Source organism: Penaeus chinensis, chromosome 6, assembly GCF_019202785.1.
Source record: "Penaeus chinensis breed Huanghai No. 1 chromosome 6, ASM1920278v2, whole genome shotgun sequence".
NCBI classification, from domain to species: Eukaryota; Metazoa; Arthropoda; class Malacostraca; order Decapoda; family Penaeidae; genus Penaeus; species Penaeus chinensis.
This window is the reverse complement of record NC_061824.1, coordinates 33,313,183-33,320,682: the sequence shown is the minus strand read 5'-3', so window position 1 is coordinate 33,320,682 and position 7,500 is coordinate 33,313,183.

Here is a 7,500-nt window from a genome sequence, read left to right as displayed (position 1 = left end):
TTGATTCTGTTTTGTTGTTTCTGTCGTTGTTGTTTTCGTTGTTTCCGCTGTTCTTTCGTTGTTTCTGTTGTTGTTGTTGATTCTGTTGTTTTGTTGTTTCTGTTGTTGTTATTTTCGTCTTTTCTGTTGTTATGTTGTTTCTGTTGTTGTTATTTTCGTCTTTTCTGTTTTGTTGTTTCTGTTGTTGTTATTTTCGTCTTTTCTGTTGTTATGTTGTTTCTGTTGTTGTTATTTTCGTCTTTTCTGTTTTGTTGTTTCTGTTGTTGTTATTTTCGTCTTTTCTGTTGTTATGTTGTTTCTGTTGTTGTTATTTTCGTCTTTTCTGTTTTGTTGTTTCTGTTGTTGTTATTTTCGTCTTTTCTGTTTTGTTGTTTCTGTTGTTGTTATTTTCGTCTTTTCTGTTGTTTTTTTGTTTCTGTTGTTGTTCTTTTCGTCTTTTCTGTTGTTTTGTTGTTTCTGTTGTTATTTTCGTCTTATCTGTTTTGTTGTTTCTGTTGTTGTTATTTTCGTCTTTTCTGTTGTTTCTGTTGTTGTTATTTTCGTCTTTTCTGTTTTGTTGTTTCTGTTGTTGTTATTTTCGTCTTTTCTGTTGTTTTGTTGTTTCTGTTGTTGTTATTTTCATCTTTTCTGTTGTTTTGTTATTTCTGTTGTTGTTTCCGGGCACGGCAAAGGTCGCGGGCTCGCGCCACGCAGCCGGCCGGGGGCCGCCGGGGTAACCATTCCCCGTGCCGCCCCGCTTCTCGGTCGGTTTGTGGCCCTGCCCTTCACACAGGCGACCGCTCCCGTCTAGACGTCCGGAATGGTTTTCGAGTACCGCCCCCCCCTCACTGAGGTGAAACAACCTTTGGATGGTTGCTTCAGAGGGATGAAAGGAACCAGCTGACAAAAAGGACAAAACCCCCCTTCCCTCACTGAGGTGAAACAGCCTTTGGATGGCTGCTTCAGAGGGAAGGGGGAAACACTTTGAAAAGACACAGGTCCTTTCCTTCCTCACTGAGGTGAAACAACTTTGGGTGGTTGCTTCAGAGGAATGTAAGGAACTGCCTGGCAAGAACGCAAAACCTCCCTTCCCTCACTGAGGTGAAACAGCCTTTGGGTGGCTGTTTTAGAGGGAAGGGTGAACTACTTCGAAAAGACACAGGTCCTTTCCTTCCTCACTGAGGTGAAACAACCTTTGGGTGGTTGCTTCAGGGGAACGAAAGGAAGTGCCTGACAAGAACGCAAAACCTCCCTTCCCTCACTGAGGTGAAACAGCCTTTGGGTGGCTGTTTTAGAGGGAAGGGGGAACTACTTTGAAAAGACACAGGTCCTTTCCTTCCTCACTGAGGTGAAACAACCTTTGGGTGGTTGCTTCAGAGGAATGTAAGGAACTGCCTGGCAAGAACGCAAAACCTCCCTTCCTTCACTGAGGTGAAACAGTCTTTGGGTGTCTGTTTTAGAGGGAAGGGTGAACTACTTTGAAAAGACACAGGTCCTTTCCTTCCTCACTGAGGTGAAACAACCTTTGGGTGGTTGCTTCTGAGGGATGAAAGGAACCAGCTGGCAAAAGTGCAAAACCTCCCTTCCCTCACTGAGGTGAGGCAACCTTTGGATGACTGTCTCAGAGGGAAGGAGGAATCCCTTTGAAAAGACACAGGTCCTTTCCTTCCCCACTGAGGTGAAACAACCTTTGGGTGGTTGCTTCAGAGGAATGTAAGGAACTGCCTGGCAAGAACGCAAAACCTCCCTTCCTTCACTGAGGTAAAACAGCCTTTGGGTGGCTGTTTTAGAGGGAAGGGTGAACTACTTTGAAAAGACACAGGTCCTTTCCTTCCTCACTGAGGTGAAACAACCTTTGGGTGGTTGCTTCTGAGGGATGAAAGGAACCAGCTGGCAAAAGTGCAAAACCTCCCTTCCCTCACTGAGGTGAGGCAACCTTTGGATGACTGTCTCAGAGGGAAGGAGGAATCCCTTTGAAAAGACACAGGTCCTTTCCTTCCCCACTGAGGTGAAACAACCTTTGGGTGGTTGCTTCAGAGGAATGTAAGGAACTGCCTGGCAAGAACGCAAAACCTCCCTTCCCTCACTGAGGTAAAACAGCCTTTGGGTGGCTGTTTTAGAGGGAAGGGTGAACTACTTTGAAAAGACACAGGTCCTTTCCTTCCTCACTGAGGTGAAACAACCTTTGGGTGGTTGCTTCAGAGGAATGTAAGGAACTGCCTGGCAAGAACGCAAAATCTCCCTTCCCTCACTGAGGTAAAACAGCCTTTGGGTGGCTGTTTTAGAGGGAAGGGGGAACTACTTTGAAAAGACACAGGTCCTTTCCTTCCTCACTGAGGTGAAACAACCTTTGGGTGGTTGCTTCTGAGGGATGAAAGGAACCAGCTGGCAAAAGTGCAAAACCTCCCTTCCCTCACTGAGGTGAGGCAGCCTTTGGATGACTGTCTCAGAGGGAAGGAGGAATCCCTTTGAAAAGACACAGGTCCTTTCCTTCCCCACTGAGGTGAAACAACCTTTGGGTGGTTGCTTCAGGGGAACGAAAGGAAGTGCCTGACAAGAACGCAAAACCTCCCTCCCCTTACTGAGGTGAAACAGCCTTTGGGTGGCTGTTTTAGAGGGAAGGGTGAACTACTTTGAAAAGACACAGGTCCTTTCCTTCCTCACTGAGGTGAAACAACCTTTGGGTGGTTGCTTCAGAGGGATGAAAGGAACTGCCTGGTAAAAGTGCAAGACTCCTCTTCCCTCACTGCGGTGAAGCAACCTTTGGGTGGCTGCCTCAGAGAGCTGAGCAAAATGGCTCCAAACAATGATGTCTCGTAGGTGGAAGGGCATCCCCTCTGGTCTCTCCCCAGGGGTTTACACCTACCCACGCGTTTGCCGTGCGTGGCAGCCTTGTGCGCTGTGGAGACGGGAGTCCTGGAGGTTGAGCGATGCCGTGAACGAGTACGCCCTGCGGCTAGCAACACGCCTCTTTGGTCCTCTATTCCAGCAAGACAGGCGGCCTGATCCCGGCCCGGTCACGGTCAATCGGCTGGTCTCCCCCGGGAGGCTAGGGTCAAGCAGTCATGCCGCCATTGGCACTCACAATGGTCCGTGAGTGCCGTCACAATGGCTATTGGCTGCGTATATCCTCTCCTCACTCCTGTTGCTGTGAGACACTGGTTCTGACACTCAGCTTCCCCTTGTTGGACTCCGTGGTGGGTGGGGGCGTGAGAGGATGAAGCACTTACCAATTCATGGAAAAAATAATCAAACACCCCCCACAGACTGGCAAAAATGTTGACGAACCGCGCAAGGCCCAGACCACGGTAATTACCATGAAGGCATATGTGCCTTCCGGTGGCAAAAGAAAGCCCCATGCACAGGATGACACTGTCACCCCTGCTGCTAAGGTGGACAAGACCGAAGCCAATGGGTCTGTCCACCGAATAGTCAAAGATCTTGACTCGCGAGCTGGCCTCTCCAGGCCAACAGCTAAGCCAGGGAGGCCCCTGAGTTCACAGACGGCCTCCCCGATTGAGAGGGGAGAGCAGGCTGAACCAGCCGCATCAGCTCCTGCCTCCACAAACAAGCCCGAAAGCCGAAAGGGCGGGCCGAAGCGTCCGAGGCCGGATACCGACTCTGATGAGGAGTCGGGACCCCCTAAACGCTTCGCCCAGTTCAAAGTGCCAGCTAAACCCGAAGGCTTCGACAATGCCTACCAATTGGTCAGGGCATTGGAGTTGCAACGGAAAATCCGGTTGTCGATCCGGGTCGCCCGAGATCAGGGCATGATCATAATGCCCAAAGATCGAGCTACCTTAAATTTCCTCCGGGAAACGAAGGAGCTAACTGATGGGAGAAAAGTGAGTCTTTCCCCACTAAGTCCCGAGGAAAAGAGAACCAAGATGGTGCTACTTGGCTTCTCAGTCTCGTACGATGTGGAGCTGATCGCTTCACACCCACATGTCGTGCAGGCTTCCCGAATGTCGAAGGGGAAGACCCCAACCAGGCAAGTCCTGGTGACCATGAAAGGTGCCCCAACCACTACCCTTGATCTGGGTAACTGGGGCACCTACAACCTTCGAACGTATGTGCCAGAACCACTTCGGTGTTTCAAGTGCCAGAAATACGGTCACCACCAGGCTAACTGTACAGCCAAGCCTAAATGTGGTGTCTGTAGCAAGGCACACAACACAGAGGTATGCCTCAAGGCATACAAAGAGGAAAAGAGGGACACAACAGCCAAATGTCCCAACTGTGCCAAGAAGCATCATGCCTGGAGCCTGACTTGCTCTGTCAGGAAAAAGGCAGCCCGCAGGCGACAAGAGGTTGCTCAAAACCGATCAGACTTTGTTCCTGCCCCACCGGGCACCCATGTCTGGGGAAGGAACAAAAGCGAAAAGGCCTCCCGACCTCCTAAGAGGAAGGAAGCCGCCCCCCAGCCGACACCGGATGTCTCCAACAAAAAGGAGTTTCCGACAATGCCAAAGGTGCAGAAAAAGAAACTAAAGAAAAAAGTTTCTAAGAGCACCACAAAAACCTCCCCAACAGATGATCATCTCCTCTTTGACGAGGACGATATGACTCCTGTTAACTGCTGTTGTCACAGCAGTAGCAACAGCCTTGGGGAGGTCGAGTGAGGAAGCCGAGAAGGCAGTTTCGGTCGCCATGACGGCAATGACCCAGACTGTCGCAGCCCTGAAGGGAAGAAAGCTGGCTAGAGCAAAACCAGCCTCACCCTCACCCCAGGACGAGACTCCCCTCCCCACTCCAAACCAGGCCATGCCTTCACAGGCAGAGCCAAAACAGGCTGAATCTGTGCAGCCAGAGCCAGATCACGCTGACCTTGCCCAGGCAAGGCCAGCAAGGCCAGCCAAGAAAAAGCCTGAGAGAAAAGCTGAACCAACCAAAGTCAGAGCTACCAAAGGCTCTCCACCCCCCATTGGACCCAAGGATAGCCTGACAACAGACGAGGAGCCCTCAACCAGCGAGGACCTCGCAATGGAGTTGTCAGACTCCGACGATGTCTCTGATGTAACTATCACTGAGTAACATCATGACACACCATCTAAGCATCCTACAGTGGAACATCAATAGCTTCTCTGAGAAACGCTTTTCTCCAAGCAGTAGTGCGATCAAGGAACATTGACATTGTCATGCTCCAGGAGACATTAAGAGTGGACACTGTTCGCTTCTCAGGGTACCATGCCTTCACACTGCCACGAACACCTGGCAAGAGAGGCTTGATCACCCTTGTGAGAGCAACAATCCCCTGCTCCGCAATAGCCGATGCATCGCACTGTGGAGACGATGTTGAATCCCTTGCCGTCGAGGTTCACCTGGCCAGGGGGCCCCTCAAACTGTACAATGTGTACAGCCGGCCACGCTGTAGAAGCTTAGACATCAGCCAGGTCTGTGCTTCTGCTGCACACGACCGAGTGATCATAGGGGGAGACTTCAATGCACACCACCCCATCCTGGCTCCCTGCCGGGCACCGGATGCGGCCGGCTATCACATAGCCGACGTGCTAGAGACATTCCCTGAGATCGCTCTCCTCAACACCCAAGAGCCAACGCACGTCAGAGGAGGGGTCCTAGACCTCACCCTGGCCACTGCAACTCTGGTGGGGAGGATTGTCTGATGTGTCGATGAGACCGTCACAAGTTACGGCACTATAACTACCCTCATGGATGCTGGCCCAGCCGAAATCCTATGACCGAATCCAAGATGGAAAACAGACAAGGCCAACTGGCAGGCGTTTCAAAACGCCTTGGCCCTCTGTCTGAGATGCAACAATCCCCCACAAAGCGAAAATGTGGAAGTGCTCAAAGCCAGCCTGCTAAATGCCATTAATGAAGCAGCCTCACAGACCATACCCAAAACTCGGCCTGGGTCCAGAAGTCACAAAGACGCCTGGTACTTCAACCACAGGGTGAACATGTGCCGAAAACTATTCCGAAGGCAAAGAACCCCTGACAACTTATCCCTCCTAAGGGAAGCTGTCACGGATGCCAAGGAAACTGCCAACAGAGTCAGGCAGGAAAAGTTGCTGGAATGGTGTGAGTCCTTCGACCACCAAACCACCCTTTCAGAGCTGTGGCAACGGGTCAAGCGAGCTACCAGCCGCTCAGCCCCGAGGTGCACCCATCACGACCCCCAAGCAGAGGCTAACAGACTGGCACACGAGTTCTCTGCGAGAACGAGCAGCAACAGTCTGCCAGCCGAGCTGAGGGCAAGACAAGAGCGTCTACAGCCAGACAGACACGCTCAGATCAGAGAAAGGGCAGCCGAACCCGATAACTCAGACGTTATCTTTTCTCTGAGGGAACTAAGGAAAGCCTATAAAACTAGTTCCAACACAGCCCCGGGCTCTGATGGGATCTCGTACCCCATTATCTCCCACCTAGGACTAGCAGGTGAGCGTGCACTCTTGCAACTCGTCAACAAGTCCTGGGAAACTTCCACTCTACCCCAGAGTTGGAAGAGGGCTACCATAGTTCCCGTCCCAAAACCAAAGGAGCCGGGGAAGTACCGCCCCATCTCTCTGCTCAGCTGCCTGGCCAAGACGGCTGAGAGGATGGTACTAAATCGGCTTCAATGGAAAACGGGACCCCCGCACGAACTCCTTCACGGGTTCACAAGGGTCATGGGCACAGCACACAGCATAGCCACGCTCTTAAGCACAATCAGCAAGGGCCCAGCTGTGGTGGTATTCCTTGACCTGGAGAAGGCTTTTGGACTGGCAAGTCCGCTTGCCATTTAGGAAAGCCTGATCCAGAAGGGAATCAGAGGAAAGCTCTTGGCTTGGATAGGTGACTACTTCAGGAACAGGACTGCCAATGTCAAATTCCAGGGTCACCTATCGCAGCACATGCCGCTCGAAAATGGAACGCCACAGGGTGGGGTTCTCAGTCCAGCCTATTCAACAAATTAATGTCCGGGATCTCAACATAAACCCCAAATGGGGTTGCCAGATCATCTCGTTGCAGACCCATCTCGCATCACCTAACTGGACACGCGCCAATAAAGCCCAAACGTTGTCTGGACCTCGTGTAGAGGAGTGTTGTAGGACAGGACTTAAAGATTCTGTGCCAAATCAAAGTATGGCCCCCGGGGACGGAGTTCGAGGCACAGATGAAATCCAGGGAGTGGGAATTTTGAAAGGGTTAGGACTACCTATTTCCGGGGGGGGTAAGGATAGACCGGCCCCCTTTCCCTTTCCTAAGGAGGTCCAGTACCTGGTTGACCAAACCAAGGGAAGACCGTCCGTTCCCCTGAGGGGCAAGAATGGGAGACGTGGGGCCAGACCCAAAATACTAAGATCATTCTATGACATGCTGGTTTCCGGCCCATTTGGACTATGTCAGTCGCTTAATTGCTGCAAAGATAAAGCAAAACAGACAAAATAGAAACAGTCCAAAATGAAGTCCAGGACATTCTGGGTGCCCCCAGGTGGCGAGGTCCTCAACTCCTGATGGGGGCCCAAACCCTTTTCCCCCCGGACTCACGAATCGATCTAACGGCAAAAACAATTCCTT